At 43.0% G+C, this 15,936-nt stretch overlaps 1 long non-coding RNA gene across 2 annotated transcripts in view; it reads right to left on the bottom strand.

Annotated features, from left to right (window-relative positions):
• Positions 1–576: 576 nt before the first annotated feature.
• Positions 577–15,936, bottom strand: part of LOC144245912 (uncharacterized) — a 50,682-nt gene continuing 35,322 nt past the window's right edge. The window contains exons 2-4 of one of the 2 annotated variants that reach the window (XR_013339491.2): positions 6,338–6,433; positions 5,337–5,712; positions 577–5,008 (exon numbers count right to left, since the gene is read on the bottom strand). This is a non-coding gene — a long non-coding RNA (uncharacterized LOC144245912). The remainder of the gene's footprint in view (positions 5,009–5,336; positions 5,713–6,337; positions 6,434–15,936) is intronic. The other variant, XR_014954898.1, reaches the window with a different exon arrangement.

Here is a 15,936-nt window from a genome sequence, read left to right on the forward strand (position 1 = left end):
CAAATCATTCTAGGATTCTATCCTTCAATAGCTACATCCCTTCAAGAAAAGAAGAGGTTCTGATAATAATACCATTGTATGTATTTAATGTAGGATTCACCTGACCAACTTTAGCTATCAAAGTGTTTGATTTCCACCATTCCAAAACAGAATGCACAAAATAAGTGGGATCATCTCTTTGCTTGTGTGTGCCTCACTGATTGACTCCAGAGGAAATCCAGAAAAGCAGCTGAAACCACCCTTTGGAAGTGGAGAGCGGATGCTGTCATGTCCTTCTGGACATGGACGTGGTAAATTCTCCATTTATTGTGATTTAACAATTTATTCTTCATATACCAAGCCATTTTTTTATTGTGTATATGATCCCAGCTCACCCAAGCTAAGTGCTCATTTTAATAATTCTATAAAGACAATCCTTAAGTTGTGGCAACTTAATTGCTTATTCATGTCTAATCAGACCTTATTTTCTCAAAGTGCATGGTCATATTCACCCACTCTGTTCCAGAAAGCAAACTAAATACTGGCTAACACTTTACACATAAACCGAGACACACAAAATTAGAAAAATGAGAGAAGTAAAAGGTCTACAGTTGTTTTTATTTCAAGCAAACCTTCCAAGAAACAATGCAAATGTATAACAGTAATAACATCTAGATGTCCTCTTAGTGCAAAGTTGGGAGAAAGGCACTAAAGCTATCAAAAATATTTATAAACATTAGGAGTCATATTACATTTTTATTTGCTTTCAAACAGGAGCTGTGTGGCTCAGGGAAGGGAACACACTGACCTTTCACTTCTGTTCACTCCAGCTTCAGTGCTGCTGCAGGCCCTAAGTGAAAATGAGTCTATTGGTCTCATCCAAACCTCAGCCCATGTTAGCCCACATTACAAAACACCAGAGAATTTGGCATGATCAGCAGTTTCTGCTCAAGAGAGGCCCAGGACTGCAATAGCAGAGGTGTTAGAGATCAGAATTTGGGAACGCTGGTTGAGTTACGTGGGAAAGCAAAATACTCGGTCTCCTGCTTTCATTGGGACTGTATTCACTTGCACAAAATAAACACAGTATGAACAATACAAAAAAATATTTATATCACAGCAAATGATACTTATAAATAACGCAAACAGCTCATTACCACCATTCACCCAAAGGTCACAGAGTGCTTTTAAAGCAGAAATTTAGCTGCACTGGTGAAGCAGTGTAACATCATTCTTATTTTACAGATGGAAAAACTGAGGCACACAGACACCTTCCTATCCAAGACCGCACAGGAAATCTGTGGCAAGACCAGCATAGGCTCCTGATCACAGGAGTCTGCATGTGTCGGGGTTTGGGGAGGACAGCTGAGCTCCCTTGCACTCAGATGCCTGTGGCAAGAGCTGAAGTGCACACCAGCAAAAGGTCAGTGTATCCATTCTCCAAGCCACAAAGTTCCATTCTGAAAAGAAATATAAATGCAATGAGATTTTTCTGAGGTTTTTCTTTTTCAAATATTAATTGTTTCTTGGCACCAGGAGTCATTTTTACATCAAAAATAGTTATGTATTACATACTGTTTGTTATTTACATAAGTTTGCACTGTCTGTAATTTGGAAAGTTTAATGAGAATAGAAAGAAAACCTGTAGATCACTAGATATCAGCCTGATGCTGTCCTCTTAGCACCATGTGATGGTAAACAGTTCTAGCTGAAATGAGTGAATGTGCTCTTACGTCTCTATTTCCAGGTTACTGGGTTTTTTTCCTGAACTGATATCCACATTATTTCCTCCTTACATCCTCTGAGCTGTAAATTTAATTAAACATTTTGGCTATAAATGTAGCTGCTTGGAGTAAAATCAACCACCCAGAAGAAACCAACCTAGGAGAAGCAATGCTTGGGTACTATGACAGAAGTGATTCTTATTGGAATGAAGCCAGAGGAAAATCACTTGCTCTATAGCTGGGGATCTCCCTGATCCTTTTGCAAACCTCACAATATCATCACCACATCACCACATGTGCACAGACCGTCACTCCTACAAACTATTCTCACTCTTCACTCCCAGGTGCTTGATCAAATGCTTTGGACTGCTTTGGGTGACTTCAGTCCTATCCTCCACACCTTTCAGTTTTGAAGGCTCTCCCCTAATTTGCTGTTTGGTCTCTGCAGATTCCTCATTTAAAAACAATTACTTGGATGCTTGTCACCCAGTTCCCCTGCATAATAATGAGCCCCATTAAATGGGATTACTGGCTAAGGACACTGCCATGCTCACTAAGCACCAGCCTAGTGTTGGAAGCAGCATGGAGCTGCAGAACTTCTTAGGGTTTACACATACCTGGACAGTCCTTGGCAAGAGGACCATCCACTGCAGGGAAGAAAGATGAGCTTTTCTTTAAAAACTGCACCAGTCACCATATTTAAGTGGTGTCCCACATGTGAGCTTTCAGCCTGTGAGGAACAAAGCCAGGAAGCTAAAGGAAGGCAGAGGGGACTTGGTGCAGCACACCTTAGGATGCATGTGCTTCAAAGCACATCCAGCTGACTGCACCTCTGGCTTGCAGTGTGAAGCACCAGCAGGAAGTATTGTGGAGAGACCTCAAGGAAGAAAGCAAACAAGAGAAGAGTCCCGCTGTGATGGCTTCTTCAGGCTGAGACATCTTGCTAACTTTTAAAGCCAAATCACAGCGGTAGTGTTAATGCTGCTTAGGTTAAATATCTCACCTTCTTCAGACAACCCTAAGGGAGTGAAACTCAGTCTGAAATGAGAAAAGTTTCCCGAAGGTGAGTTCATAGATCACAAAATGTGGAGATGGAAAGAATCTATTCAATCATCTATCGCATCTCTCTGCCAGTTCAGAATTACTCCCCATGATGTTTTTAACATAACTGCTTTTCTCATTAAAAAAAAAAAACAAAACATAGGGGAAAAAAATGGGGGAGAAATACCTAAATATGGTCTATGAGCTTTTCTACTAAAAACTGTTTGATTCCTTGACTTAATTCTAGTGTCTCCTTTTGCTTTGTGCAGATGAGTTCAGCATGTGCCAGGATGAAGAGTGAACCAATATTTTCTGGAGGTACTCTTCCACCATCTGTAGCATCCAACAACTGGAAAAATCCTCCCAATAACTGGGTTTCATCTGCATTTTCTTAACTGTGTTCAATTTCTCCTCCCTTTGCATGAGCTGTTCTTTCAAGATAGTAGTCTGTGTGGTTATTGACTGGCTGACCTGGAAAGTGCTACTAAGTCTCCCCTATTTCAAATATTACATGCAGAATGAGACACACCTTTGCTAAAATAATGGAAATAAGCCACAAGTCTAAAAAGTGGTTTGGACAGTGCAGTTATGAAAGAAACCATCCTATTTCACTGTGGGGAAGAGAAGAACAAAGAGTATTTTTCACTTCTAACTGAGGATTCCATTAGTCTAACACTATATTTTTCCCAATTTAATTCATGTCCATGTGTTACAGAGTCTGGATCTCTTTGAAATTTCTGGTTTGACACTGCAGCCTGTTTCACCCCCAGCACAAGTTTCCTATTTCCCCCTCAGAGTCTACATGTCCTGGGGCCCTTGCAGGGCTCCTTGATGATAGATACATTTGGGACAACCCTATCCATCCAAGAAAAGTTCAGAAAACTGAAGACAACACATGTATTCCTCAGAATATCCTGCTAACACAGGCAAATGGTAACCTGTGGGGGCAGCAGGACTTCTCCCTGCTCCCTCTGACACTAATGCTGCAGTGGGAGTGGTGCCAGCAACTGTTTGGCTTGTATGGAGTCCACTCTGGTGCTCCTCAGCCCATCCCACAGACACTGTGGCCACTTTCAGACTACTGAGGTGTGAAACACTGGTATCAGTGTAACATCACAGCTGACAAAGCTCATTTTATCAGTTTAGAGTAACAAAAGTGAAAAACTTCTCGTTCCACTCATCTCTCGCATTCATCACCGTGAAATGGAAGAACGTGTACAGAGTCGTGCAACAAGCTGTCACATCAGCTTCAAAAGCAATGGCCCACACAAGTAAATTTCCCTACTGTACAGTCTTGTTATTTAAGATTATTTAATCAAAGGTGGCAGAAAGCAAGAGGTGGTTGTTGTTTGTTAGTTCGTTTTTCCCCAAGAAAACAATTCAGCCATTTCCAGAACCGGCCTGAGTGTTGACAGCAGCGTCTACCCACAGATACAAGGTATAAATTGCTTAATTATGTGTGAAGATTATGGGAGTCATGTCAAGCCTGAGTCACCAGCAGCATTTGAAAAGGTAAAACAAAAATGATTAGCAGATTCCTTTGGAAAGTTGTTATTGTAATTTTCCTTCATGTGCATGTGGGTGTTGCTGTGTCTCCTGGCAGTACTGTGGCCACCATCACACGTGTTCAATGGCAGGGGCCAAACAAAACTCAGGGCTTGGACACTGCAATATTAGCAGCCTTCCAAGGGACAATGCAAGGGAGCAGAAAAAAAGCTGGAAAATATTATTTCCTAAAAAAACCCCCAACAATAATAACCCAAACAAGTTATATCCTTGGGTTAAAGACTATTATTGTAGCACTAAGGATCTTTCCCTCATCTGGTTTTATGCAGAAAGTTTTCAGCATTTCCAGAACTACCATTAAAATGAGGAATGTCCAGTGATACTCCATTTTCTCACGTGTAGTCTCATGCTGCTGGCAAGTGTGGAGCCCATTAGTGAGACTCTGAGCACAGAACGTACCTGTTGGATGTCACGGCACAGTGCAAGCGGCACAGTCCTGCTGGTAAGTTTAGTTAAGGCTCCTCTTCACTGGTGCAATTTTTGACGCCTCAGGAGAGGTAGGTGCTAGACTGCCACGTGTTACCACTAGAGAAGGCCGAGTTGCACTTGAGGCATCACCAAAGTAACCGTGTGATTACAAAAAGAGAGAAACCTGTTTCTTGTCATAGCTGTAGATCTCCAGTGCTTTGGGGAGTGCAGCAAACATTGTATTGGAAAACAGCCTTCCCGTGGCGTTTGAGTTCCTGCGCTTTCAATCCCTGCAAATAGCGTGGAAGTGGGTGGAAATTTAATAGCGATAAAAAATAGCGATAGTTAACTTAATTGCTTTGACCTTCTGCAAAAGCTGAGGGGAAAACGCACAGAGAAGTTTCTTCCTTTTGTTTATTTATTTACTTTCCTTCCCTTCCCTCCTTTCCCCTCCTCTCCTCCTCCGCCGCCCCATCCCATGCCCCCGTGGCCGGCCCCGCCTCCCACCACTCGCGGAGCCCTCCGCAGCCCCCGCGGCAGCATCACTTTTTCCGCTTTTCATTCCTCCCACCTTCGCGTTCCTCCCTCCCCGCGCCCGCTCCGCGCCCAGTTTCTCACCTTCTCCGCAGCCTCTCGCCACCCACGACGGGGCCGCCGCGCCAGACCGGGCTCCCGCTCCCGCTCCCGGCTCCGTTCCCGCTCCGTTCCCGCTCCCGGTGCGTTTCCGCTCCGTCCCCGCTCCCGGTGCGTTTCCGCTCCGTCCCCGCTCCCGCTCCGTTCCCGCTCCGCTCCCGCGCAGCCCCCGCCGCGCTCCGTCGGCGACTCGCCAGCGCCACCCGCTGGGCGGCCGCGGGAAGGGCGGCCCCGCGCGGGCAGCAGGCACGGAGATACTAAAGGTCGCAGGGATGCTCCGTCGGGAAGCGCTCCCTGTCCTGAGTATGCTCCCTCTGTCCTGAGTAGGCTCCCTCTGTCCTGAGTATGCTCTCTCTGTCCCCTGTGCAAACGCAGCAGACAAAGGGTCTGGAGTTAAAAAACTTTCACATTACGCCTGTCCAAATGGGAGGTATTGATGGACTGGCAAAAAACCAAACTTTGAAAACTCTTTCTTTCCTTTGCCTGTTTGATGGCACTGCCTTAACAGTGCTCGTTGCACACTGACCTTCTCTAATGGCTAAAGAAGAAACCAGAACATTCCATGGTGTGATACAGTTATAAAATCAGTTTTCCTAGGGAAGTTTTAGATGCTTTGCGTGACATTTTCTTAGGATGTGTAAGTTTGCACATAACACAAATTTCGCAACCTCTGCACTGTCTGGAGAGGTTCAAAATGACAGTCACACCTAAGCCATGCGATATTCAGCTTAAAATTGTTTAGAAAACTCAATTTCTAGCTGTGGGGGCCTGTCAGATATTGCATATTTTGTCTGGCACTGAGTATTTGAAGTTGATGGTAAGGGAAGTACACTTTAATATCTGACAAACAAGGAGCTCTGCTTCTTTGAATCTGGTCAGGAATTTGGAAGGCTAATGCAATCTCAGAGCAGGGATTAATGAGCTCAGGTGTGCTGCTCAAAGGTGAGCGACAGATGAAATGTGCTACAGAGATATGGAAAGGTTACCCAAGTGGTAGCACAGGTCAGAGCAAAGCCAACACCTTCTGGAAATAATTGTTCCAGTCTTCTTTTATGATTTAAATCTCAAAATGTTCCAAGCAGCTAAAAAAAACCCAAAACATAACAAAAAAAAAAAAAAAAACAAACCCAAACACAAACAAACAGACAAAAAAAAAAGCAGGGCAGTTAGCATGAGATTTATTTAAGGAAAAATATCCATATGAAAAATCATTATAATTTTTTCCAATTAATTTTTTTCAGTTTTCAACTTCATCCTAGATTTTGGAAACAAAATTCAAGTAGTTCTATATAAGCTATGAGAATGGTGTATATGTCCATTTTTTGTTTCGTTACTATGCAAGTTTTCTATTTTCCTGGACTACTTTGCCTCATTTGTTAACCTGAGCCTCATGTGCAAAGTACAACAGGAGGATACTTTTATCAGCTGGAATTGTTGATACATTCATGCTCAGGGTTTCCTTGCTGGTTCCGTTTCTTATTCACTAGTTCCCTGCTGTAACAAGGATACCTTGAGTTTGAAACTTTGCCTGCTGCTGGGAAACATCCTGATCCTTTAGATGCTACTGTAGGAAGATCCAGCTGAAACAATAGTGTGTGCTCAAGCAAGGACTGCTCATGTGAGTCATCCAAGCCCAAAAGAACTGGTAAGGAGGAGGAAGCTGTTTCATCAAAAGCCTGGTAGCAGGAGATGTAAATACATAACCCAGGCAAAGAGGCTGATTTTGTGGATCATATGCACAGCAGTTGTGCTAAACTGGGTGGTGTCATTTGGAAAGCATGACAGAAAAGGTGCATACAGAGAGCTCTGAATCAAAGATGCTTCAGTGTAGGATGTTGGGGTGGGTATATGGAATCACAGAAGTGCAAGCAGTGTTCGTTCTCCTTCTGAACCCAAAGTAGAATATCCTGGCATTAAAATCTGAGCGATTTAGGTGTGGCAGCACTGTGTGTGACACTTGAGCTGGTGACAGCAGGTCCTTTTGCACGTGTCTAGGGCAGGGAAGCAGAATGTAGGCTCTTCTCTCTGATGCTCTAAATTTCACCAGCTGCAAAGCAAACACAAGGCACTGCAGAGAGCACCTTGCACCCTGGCCCAAGGGCTGCTCACCCTGGTGGGGGACTGCCAGCCTGCCGAGGCCAGGAGAGCTGTGAATCCCCACCCCAGGGGCATGTCGGATGCTTGTCTCTTCCAGCACACTTCATCTCAGTTAAGGCATGATGAAACGGGACCTTGAGCAGCAAACATGCCAAGGGGTAACTTGAGATAAATGTGCAGCTGCACGTATCTCCTGAAAGGGGTTGCGCATTTTGCAATTAGGGTGAGCTAATTGTATATGCACAGGCAGTTGCCACAGCTCAGCTGATGGCTGGTATCTTATTAAACCACAGTAATGTGAGCACTTTGAGTCATGAAACCATACCCAAAGTGTTTGCAGACTCAGGGCCTCAGAATCCATTGCCCTCTCATTCCGTTGCACCGTCATCTTGAGGACAGGGAGAGGAATTGAAAACCTGTGCTGTATATTCTGATGCAAGATGAATTTCCCAAGGGATTCTTGAATTTCTAGCCAGAATTTCAAAGAATTTAACAATGTTTTCTTTTTAAATGACCATGAATCAAAATATTCATTTTAAGTGGGAATGTTTGGGAAAGAAACAGTTCTGGAAATTTTCAGCATAAACACTAGTTCTTGTAAAAAGACATGAAGAGTGATATTCAGAAGGCCTAAATTCCCCCCAAGTCTCTGGGCCTTGTGTTTCTTCAGCTAGGAATCTCTGCAAGCCCTGAGCCATCCACAAAGGAACCTGTCCAATTTGGTGGAACTGTGGCTGGACTTGCTGGTTTCTAGGAAGCTTGAGGAGAAAATGATCTGCCAAATACTTTCACTCCTCTGCAATTCTCTCATTAGTTTTCTGTACACATGCATGTGACCTGACAAACAGAGTTCAAATCAGCCAGGGGTTGGTTTGTTTGTTTATTTTCAGAATCTTCCTGATGCCAACCCTGTTAGCAGCACTGATGAAGTGAGCTTTGACCTGGACAGCATAGCTCAGATTCTTGCACTGATTATGTCAATGGGATCTTCCTAGTGATCTTCAGACCAGGATTTCAACACACTGAGCTGCCTACAAGTGAGGGGTATAGAGATTCTTTGGGAAGCTTTTTTTTAATGTCCTTTTAATTGAATTGGAGATAAAACCATTTGTGCTTGAGGCTAATGCATTGCTGAAGAAACTGGAACTCAGGCCCTGTAATAGGGTATTTTTGTTTGTGAGAGCAGATGGAGTGAACTTATAGAAACAACTGTAAAAAGCCTAAATAGTAGGAAATAACAAAAGAGCCCCTTGAAGCTGGGGCAGCAGAGGTCTGGGCTCCAGCGGGTGGCTGTCACACCAAAGTGTGTGGGGCTGGTGGTGTCACTTTTTGCTCTGCAAAGCAGGGCAATCTCAGGGCTGCAGCTGCAGCTGCCTTCTCACAGGTTTCCTCCCCTGGCCTCTCTGCTGCCCACGTCTCCCCTCCAAGAGGATACCATTAGAAAAATAGCCAAAAGTCTCATTTCATAGGACTTCTTCAGCTTTCTGTCCTTCCCTATGGTGGGTAGTGCTACAACAGTAGATGCACGCTCACTAGAAAGCAGTGTAGGAATGTGTATAACACCTTTGTGTGCATTCTCTCTGTTTATTTGCTGCCTGCTGTTATGCTCAGCGTTGCCCTGGAGATCACAACATTTCAGCAAACACCACCGTGTTGTGCTCCCAACAGAGCCCTTTTCCTTCCTCCCTTGAGGGACAGAGTCACACTTGAAAAAAGAAAACAGGTATCTAGTGCTGGCTGGACCTTCATGGCACTTTTTTACTATTTCTAAATAACTCCTAAGCTAAGATATCCCATGCAAAATTCCAACCCAGGCAGCTATCTGCGTTCACACCAAGAACCAATGAGTAAGTTTTTTAAGGTAGACTTAATTGTAGTTGTGAGAATGACACCAGTGTAACATTTAAAGTGTGAACATAAAATATGGCAAATCAATCAGACTGTGTAACCACATTTGGAAAGTATTCAGCTGATGATGTTCCTGATCACATGTTAGCAAATTCTAAAAAATAATAATAAAAAATTTTAAAATCACATGTGGAAATTTACTTCTTTAAGCCAATGGAAAGAGATATTTTTCTATCTCATAGTCTACAAAATTCCCTCACCTACTGCCCAAATCACAGTTTAAAGTAGCTTAATTTCTCCCTTAAAAAAAAAAATTACAAGCCCTTATTCCTGCTCAGCAATCACACAGACATTAAATGTTATTACAGAAAGGGGGTGGGGGGGAATGTCTCTTCTCAGCATTACAGCTGCAGCTGTTTGACAGAAGTAAGTGACTTCATAAACCATCCTGATTTGGCAATAGAAGAGCAGAGTTTTATGCTGTCTGCTGCACAGTCACGGGGCTGAGAAAGCTCTGCAAAGCAATCTTCACAAATGTTTCACCTCAGTTTATAAATACCTTCGCTTCACTGTGTTAATGCCTCTTTTGCTTTGCTTTCCATTCACCGTCACTGGATCATCTACCAAGACCTTTTATTGCTTTAAAGTGATTGATCCCACTGGGCCCACATATTTTTCTTCTTCTTCTTTTTTTTTTTTTTTTCCCTTTTCTCAACAGAAGATACTGCACTTACACCTCTCCATTGGCTAGTTGACTTATTATGGTAAAATTCAGTAAAGATCTAGCAGACTGTCTTTACTTGCAACGTAATCAGGCTGTATACCTTCTTATGAAAGAGTCCATACTTAAGCACTCTGTTTTCTCTGTCTCTCTCAAGTGTTCACTCAATAAAGAATTACTTGAAAACACGTTTTCCTGAGCTGTGATGAAAACAGAGAGATTTCTGATGGTTGTCTTCTCAGCCTCCACATTTCTGTATTCATTTCAAGACCTTATTATTTAAGAATGAATTCTTGCTCCTCCAGAGCAACTTCTGGAGATATTCCCAGCTACTAATAACATGATTTTGGTATAAATTTGATATGAGAAGGCTATTCACTACTTTGCAGGAACACCATTTCCTCTGGGAAATCTTCACTGATGTAAAGTCAGCAGGAGCTCTCACTACAGTGAAATCTCCAGGATTCACCTTTCAAGATATCTGTTATTTTTATAGGAACGTTACAGCTCATAAGCTTTGCTCGTTCCTTGGGCAAGCAGCCTGCTCCTTCACATTGCCAAGGGATTTTGCAGGATTTGTCTCAGAGCAGATCGGACTGGAATATAAGAATCTGAGGGGAAAACTGCCAATGAACAAATGAGTTTCTTAATGATGGCCTTCAAATACTGATGAGCTTCAAGTAAGTCTTTCTCAAATTGTTGTCTCTCTCTTTGTAAAGTCATATGACTACAGATGTTTCTTTACTCAATGCTAGCCTAAAACAACTACCAAAAAGAAATGAGGGGAAAATACTCCTCCACAAGCATTCTAGGCATGATTTTCTAAGCAGAATTTTCCTAATTATGCATGTTTTCTGATTTAGTGTGAAAGATCTTCAGGTTTGAGATAAATGTGTGTAACCATTAAATACCACTGCAAGCTGTCTTGGCAAGAAGCCCTAGATAGCAATTACACCTGCTCAGTATGAATGGGCACCTACTTCTCTAGGCCTCAACAATTAATTTTTAAAAAATTTTATTTCTGCCAGACAGACCTTTTGCATCTGTCCTCAAGCAATTTAATTCCCTCTACCCCATTAGGCAGGGGTAGGACCTCAGGGAAATGTTATATCCAGAGGTCTCTGGAGAGCTCCCAATGGCTCCTGAGGGGACTTTATGACAGCAGCCCTTGCTGAAGCATGACTTCCATGCAGTGCTCCTCATCTGTGATGGGAATGAGATCACCAGTAAGGCAGGTGAACTCAACAGCTCTGCCCATTGCACACCATAACAAATCCTGAAGGCTTCCCAGTCCCCAAGAGGTGGCATGGCCTGCAGCATGGAAAGTGCTCCTCTAACAGCTGCCTGTGATGAAGAAATGCTCTGCATGAGATAAACGCATTCCTTAATGTAGTCAAAATAACATTGTATGTTGAAGCTCATGGAACCCCTTGTCTGCTGTGTTCGGAAATAAAAGCCAAGTGGAGACAGTTTTCCCTAAGGATGTGTAGTGCTGCTGGCTGTAGGACCTTGCCTGTGGCAGGGACAGCCTTCTCCCTGCCACTGACCAGGGCCAGCATAAGTTTGTGAGTACTGTAAGGGGGTGCATATTTATACAATCACTAAAGGAAAACATTCCCTTTTGCCTCTGTCTCCTCCCATCCCTCCCTAAAAGAGCTCCACTTGACCTAGACAATCCCAGGTTCATAAAGCCAAGAAAGATTTGCAGTTAAGAATTAAAATGCAGGTTAACATCAAAACCAGTGTTGAGTGACTGCTCCAGCCAGAAGATAGAAGGCATTTGTTATGGAAACTCTGTAACTGGCCTTCCAAAACCTTTCTTGAGCCCTTCAATATTGTATGGTAGTGCTTGTAGGTCTGCTGTAGGCAAGGTGAACTCACTGCAATGGTATGTCCCTGTGCCGAAAAGCCAGGGATTCCTGAGTCAGGAGCTTAGCTGAAAAGCAGCCTTTTTCACATATATTTCCAAAGTTTCCTTTTTCAGAAAGATTTTGATGTTTCCTTTGAAGGTCACCTTTCAAATCTGTTCTGTAAAGTTGCTTTAGATATAAAATCCTTACTCAAATATATTAAAAGGTCAAATAAATTGCACTAAGTAAACAAGCTGGCTTTGCTAGCTTTTGCAGGTGTCCAGCACATGGGAGTGTTAGGATACATGACAGAGAACAAAAACTTAACTTATTTATCTCCTTTCAGTAAAAGTGGGCAGCACCTAACTGAAGAAAATGTTTCAGACTAAAAAATTTTTTTCCATTTTAGCGTCAGGAAATAGGTCCCTTGTGAGCTGAACTGATAGAGAGCAACAGCTCCTGTGGTACTTTGCCATTTAAGAGAGGGTAACAAGAATATTTGCAGTAATTTAATTTTAAGTATTTTCAATTGCAGGACAGGAGCAGATCCTCCCTGCAGCTTTCATTTGTCAAGACCCATATGTTTAGACAGATGAGTTAATAAAGAACCTCCCCCAGAATAAAAACAACATGGCCTACTAGCTTCAAGGCTAATTTACAGCTTAAAATTTTCCACTGCTCTGGGTCTGTTTCATGCAGTTGTCATTCAGTGGGAGGCTGAAGTTTCAGGATGTTTCTGATGGCCCAGCTTTTATTTTTGAACCTTAACATTAAATTGATATTATCCACCAACTTGCTCCACATTTATGAAGAAGCCACTTTTATAAAAGCTTCCTTGGAGAAAATACAAACAGCTTTCTTCCATCTTTTGTTTTACTCAGAGATGCCAACCTGACCCATCAAACAGATTCCTACAGCTGGCTGTTACAGACAGCTGCCTTTTTCTTCAGCACACTCAGCTTTTAGACCCAGGCCTGCTGCCAACCCTCAACATTTTTGCTTAATCTCCATGTGTTCTGGTAGACAAAATTTCCACTCCAGGCAGAGTGGCAGTGGTGGTGCCCTAGTCCAGGTGCTGGATGTGCTCCATGATGGGCGGGCCAAAATCTGGGAATCATGGCTGAAGTGCCAGAGCTTCTAATGTCCATTTCTGGTAATTCAGGACTACCACCTCCATCTGACCTATTTTATATTTTTCCAGTATAAACTCTCAGCATAGCTCAACTATTGGAGAAATAAAATGGCCATTTTAGAAAATGATTCCTTGGGTACACAAAAGTCTGAACTGAAACTTTTCCAGAGAGGCTCTGCATGGGGTCACTGGGAAGCAATAGGAATGGTTTATCTGACCCAGCCTAGATAGCTGCTACAGGATGAACTGAATCTGGAGTGCCTCTTTCTCTGTCATGATCCTAAAAGGAAACATGGTTTGAGCAGTTCATCCTCAGGAAACATCATGAAACAGATAAGCCCCACTTCAAGTCTGTATTCATCTCTCACCGTCTGTTTTCTAAAAAGGTTGCATTTGGAAGATATCTCCTAAGACATATACCATGGAGAATGGTGGAGTTTTTAATAATTTCTTGTAAAGTTACTGTTCCTGTGGAAAAAAAGAAGTCCCCCAAGCCCCTCAGGTAGTTTATTCTGCAGTTTGTAACTGCAAAGCCTTTTTCTAGCACAGCAGGTGCAGATTCATGCAGAGTGCAGCACTATTATATTAATAAAATGGAATCACCTGAGTGTATTTCCTCTGAGCTTCCAGAAAGATCTTGGAAGCATATCCACACCTGAAAAAGTTCAAATTGTTCATTTTTCAGTATTCAAGGAAAAAAAATAGCTACACAAATGAGTATTGATGCCTACAGCTTGCAAATAACTTTAAGGAGGGTGAGGCAATTTTTTCCAGCATCAGTCTTCATATTAATTACTTTAAAAAATGAACATTCAAAGCTATTTGGTCCAGGAACAACTTCATAATATCAGTGGCGGCAAAATGTAAAACGTGCATGTTGGCACATTTGTTCAATCTGTGGTGTCAAGCAGGGACTCTGCTTCTGTTTTATGTGAATTTTAATGAAAGCAATTTATCTTCGGGTTTCCGCCAACCCGAAGCTCTTGTTTATGAATCAGTCATCAGATCTCCTGCATGAGGAAGAATGAGTTAGTTTGGTATGGAGGACCAATCTCTGATTTGTGGCAGGAAATCAGCAACCAGAAAACAAGCTAATTAACTACCATTAGAAATGTCATCTAGCAACTGCCACCTTTCCATATTCATCACCCAAAACTGGCAAATCCCCAGGGTGAAAAGCCCTAGGTTTATGCTATGCTGAGCAGCTGGCACAGCTGCCTGGCTGCACCAGCCCTCGCTGATCTCCTGAGGACATCTCCAGATCTTCAGGTCACCTGTGGCCAAAGCCAGCAATGCCTGATGATGTGCTGCTGTTTGGCCTTCAGTGAACTTGACGTTTCTTTTTTGTTCCCTAGGGGTGGGTCTCTCTCTAGCAGGAAAACAAAGCCTGTGTCTGGCACCACTGTGGCAGACTTGGCAGAGGCAATGCACTGCCCTCCTGCCTGCCTGCCAGCCTGCAAGGAGCCTGGCAGAGCTGCCTCTGCCACCACCTGAGTCTTGGTGATGTGACTCACTCTCAGTACAAACTAAGTGCTACTGGGCTGATTTCACACTAACTGCACTGTTTCACCCAGATGGAAGATCCAGAGCAAGGGAACTACAGGTGGACATGTAGGTCTTGTGATGCTGCTCCTTTTGTCTAGGAGTCCCAAGCCTTTCTCTGTGCTGGGCAGATCAGCAGCACCATAGCAGAGGGGCAGGAGAAACTTGCACTGTCAGAAGTTTTTTATTATCCCTCTCTGCCAATCTGGCACCTTTTAAGGACACTATTTTCTTTTCCCCCTTAAAGAAAACACCATGACTCTTTTGCAATTGGGATGGCTATTTTAACTTGGCGTGATTTATGTTCCATTCCCTTCTGTCTGCCATTGAGATTGGCCCAGTCCTATCCACTACACATTTCTGATTTAGGACCACCCTTACAACCCCTTGGTAACTTCAGTGCAGGAGACAGGATGTTATCAAAAAGCTGGAGTAATGCATAACTGCACCTGAGCACAGCCAGGGCAAGCCACACACTGCTATTTTGGGAAGCTTTTATACCTTGTATTTTTCCTTTTCAAAAGCAGTCATATTGCTGCTTAAAATACAGAATCTATTTTTAAAAGAGGCTGTTCTGTTCACCTTAGCAGTGTATAATTACAGGAGAGAGACAGCACGGCCATTAATACAGGGTGCCTTTGTGGGGGCAGAAGGCACGAGGAGTTTGCTTGTGGGTAATCAGTTGGGTAGGCAGGGGGGCGAAGGAGTCACCTGGATCCTGGGATGGGAGAAAGGGGCCCCTTGGCCTTCCCCATCTTCCATCTCCCCTTTGGCTAAGCCATCTCTACAGTTGTACTGCAAGCTTAGTAACAACATGCTTGCTGTCAGTAGCAAAAGGTTTGCTCCAAGTTGCTGTGAAGGTGTCACTTGTTCATCAGAAATTGACACCTGCCTTTTAATTGCTGAGGACTTGCACTGTGATATGCACCACATGAAGTGTTGTCAGTACCTACAGAGGATGAGCTATTTCAGTGTGATTTCCCCAGTCCTTGATTCTGTATTTTCTTCAAGACTGCGTCTGTGTTTTGGGAGTATTTTATAGAGTGATTTTTTAAAAAATTTAGCAGTTCAGCTGCTAAACCGACTAATATGGGGAAAACAAGGAACAACCTTAAAACAAAAGGGTAACAGGAAAATCAGGTTTCCCAATAACTAACTGAAAGAGATGTAACTGTAGCAATAAATGAGAAGTATCAAATACTGACTCCTAGCATGAGTGTCTCTGAGCCATAAACCTGGAGCTTTCGTTTAAAAACAATGAGTGGAGAAACATGTTATCAAGGGCTGCCATTTTGAAGAGACTTTGGCCAATTCATCATCTCAGAGCTTGCCTTTAAGGGCTTGCTCATTGGAATTTATAAAAAGGTTTGAATATAAATGGATCACTTGCATTCA

The sequence above is a fragment of the Lonchura striata genome, chromosome 1 (assembly GCF_050655825.1).
Source record: "Lonchura striata isolate lonStrDom1 chromosome 1, ASM5065582v1, whole genome shotgun sequence".
Lineage (NCBI taxonomy): Eukaryota > Metazoa > Chordata > Aves > Passeriformes > Estrildidae > Lonchura > Lonchura striata.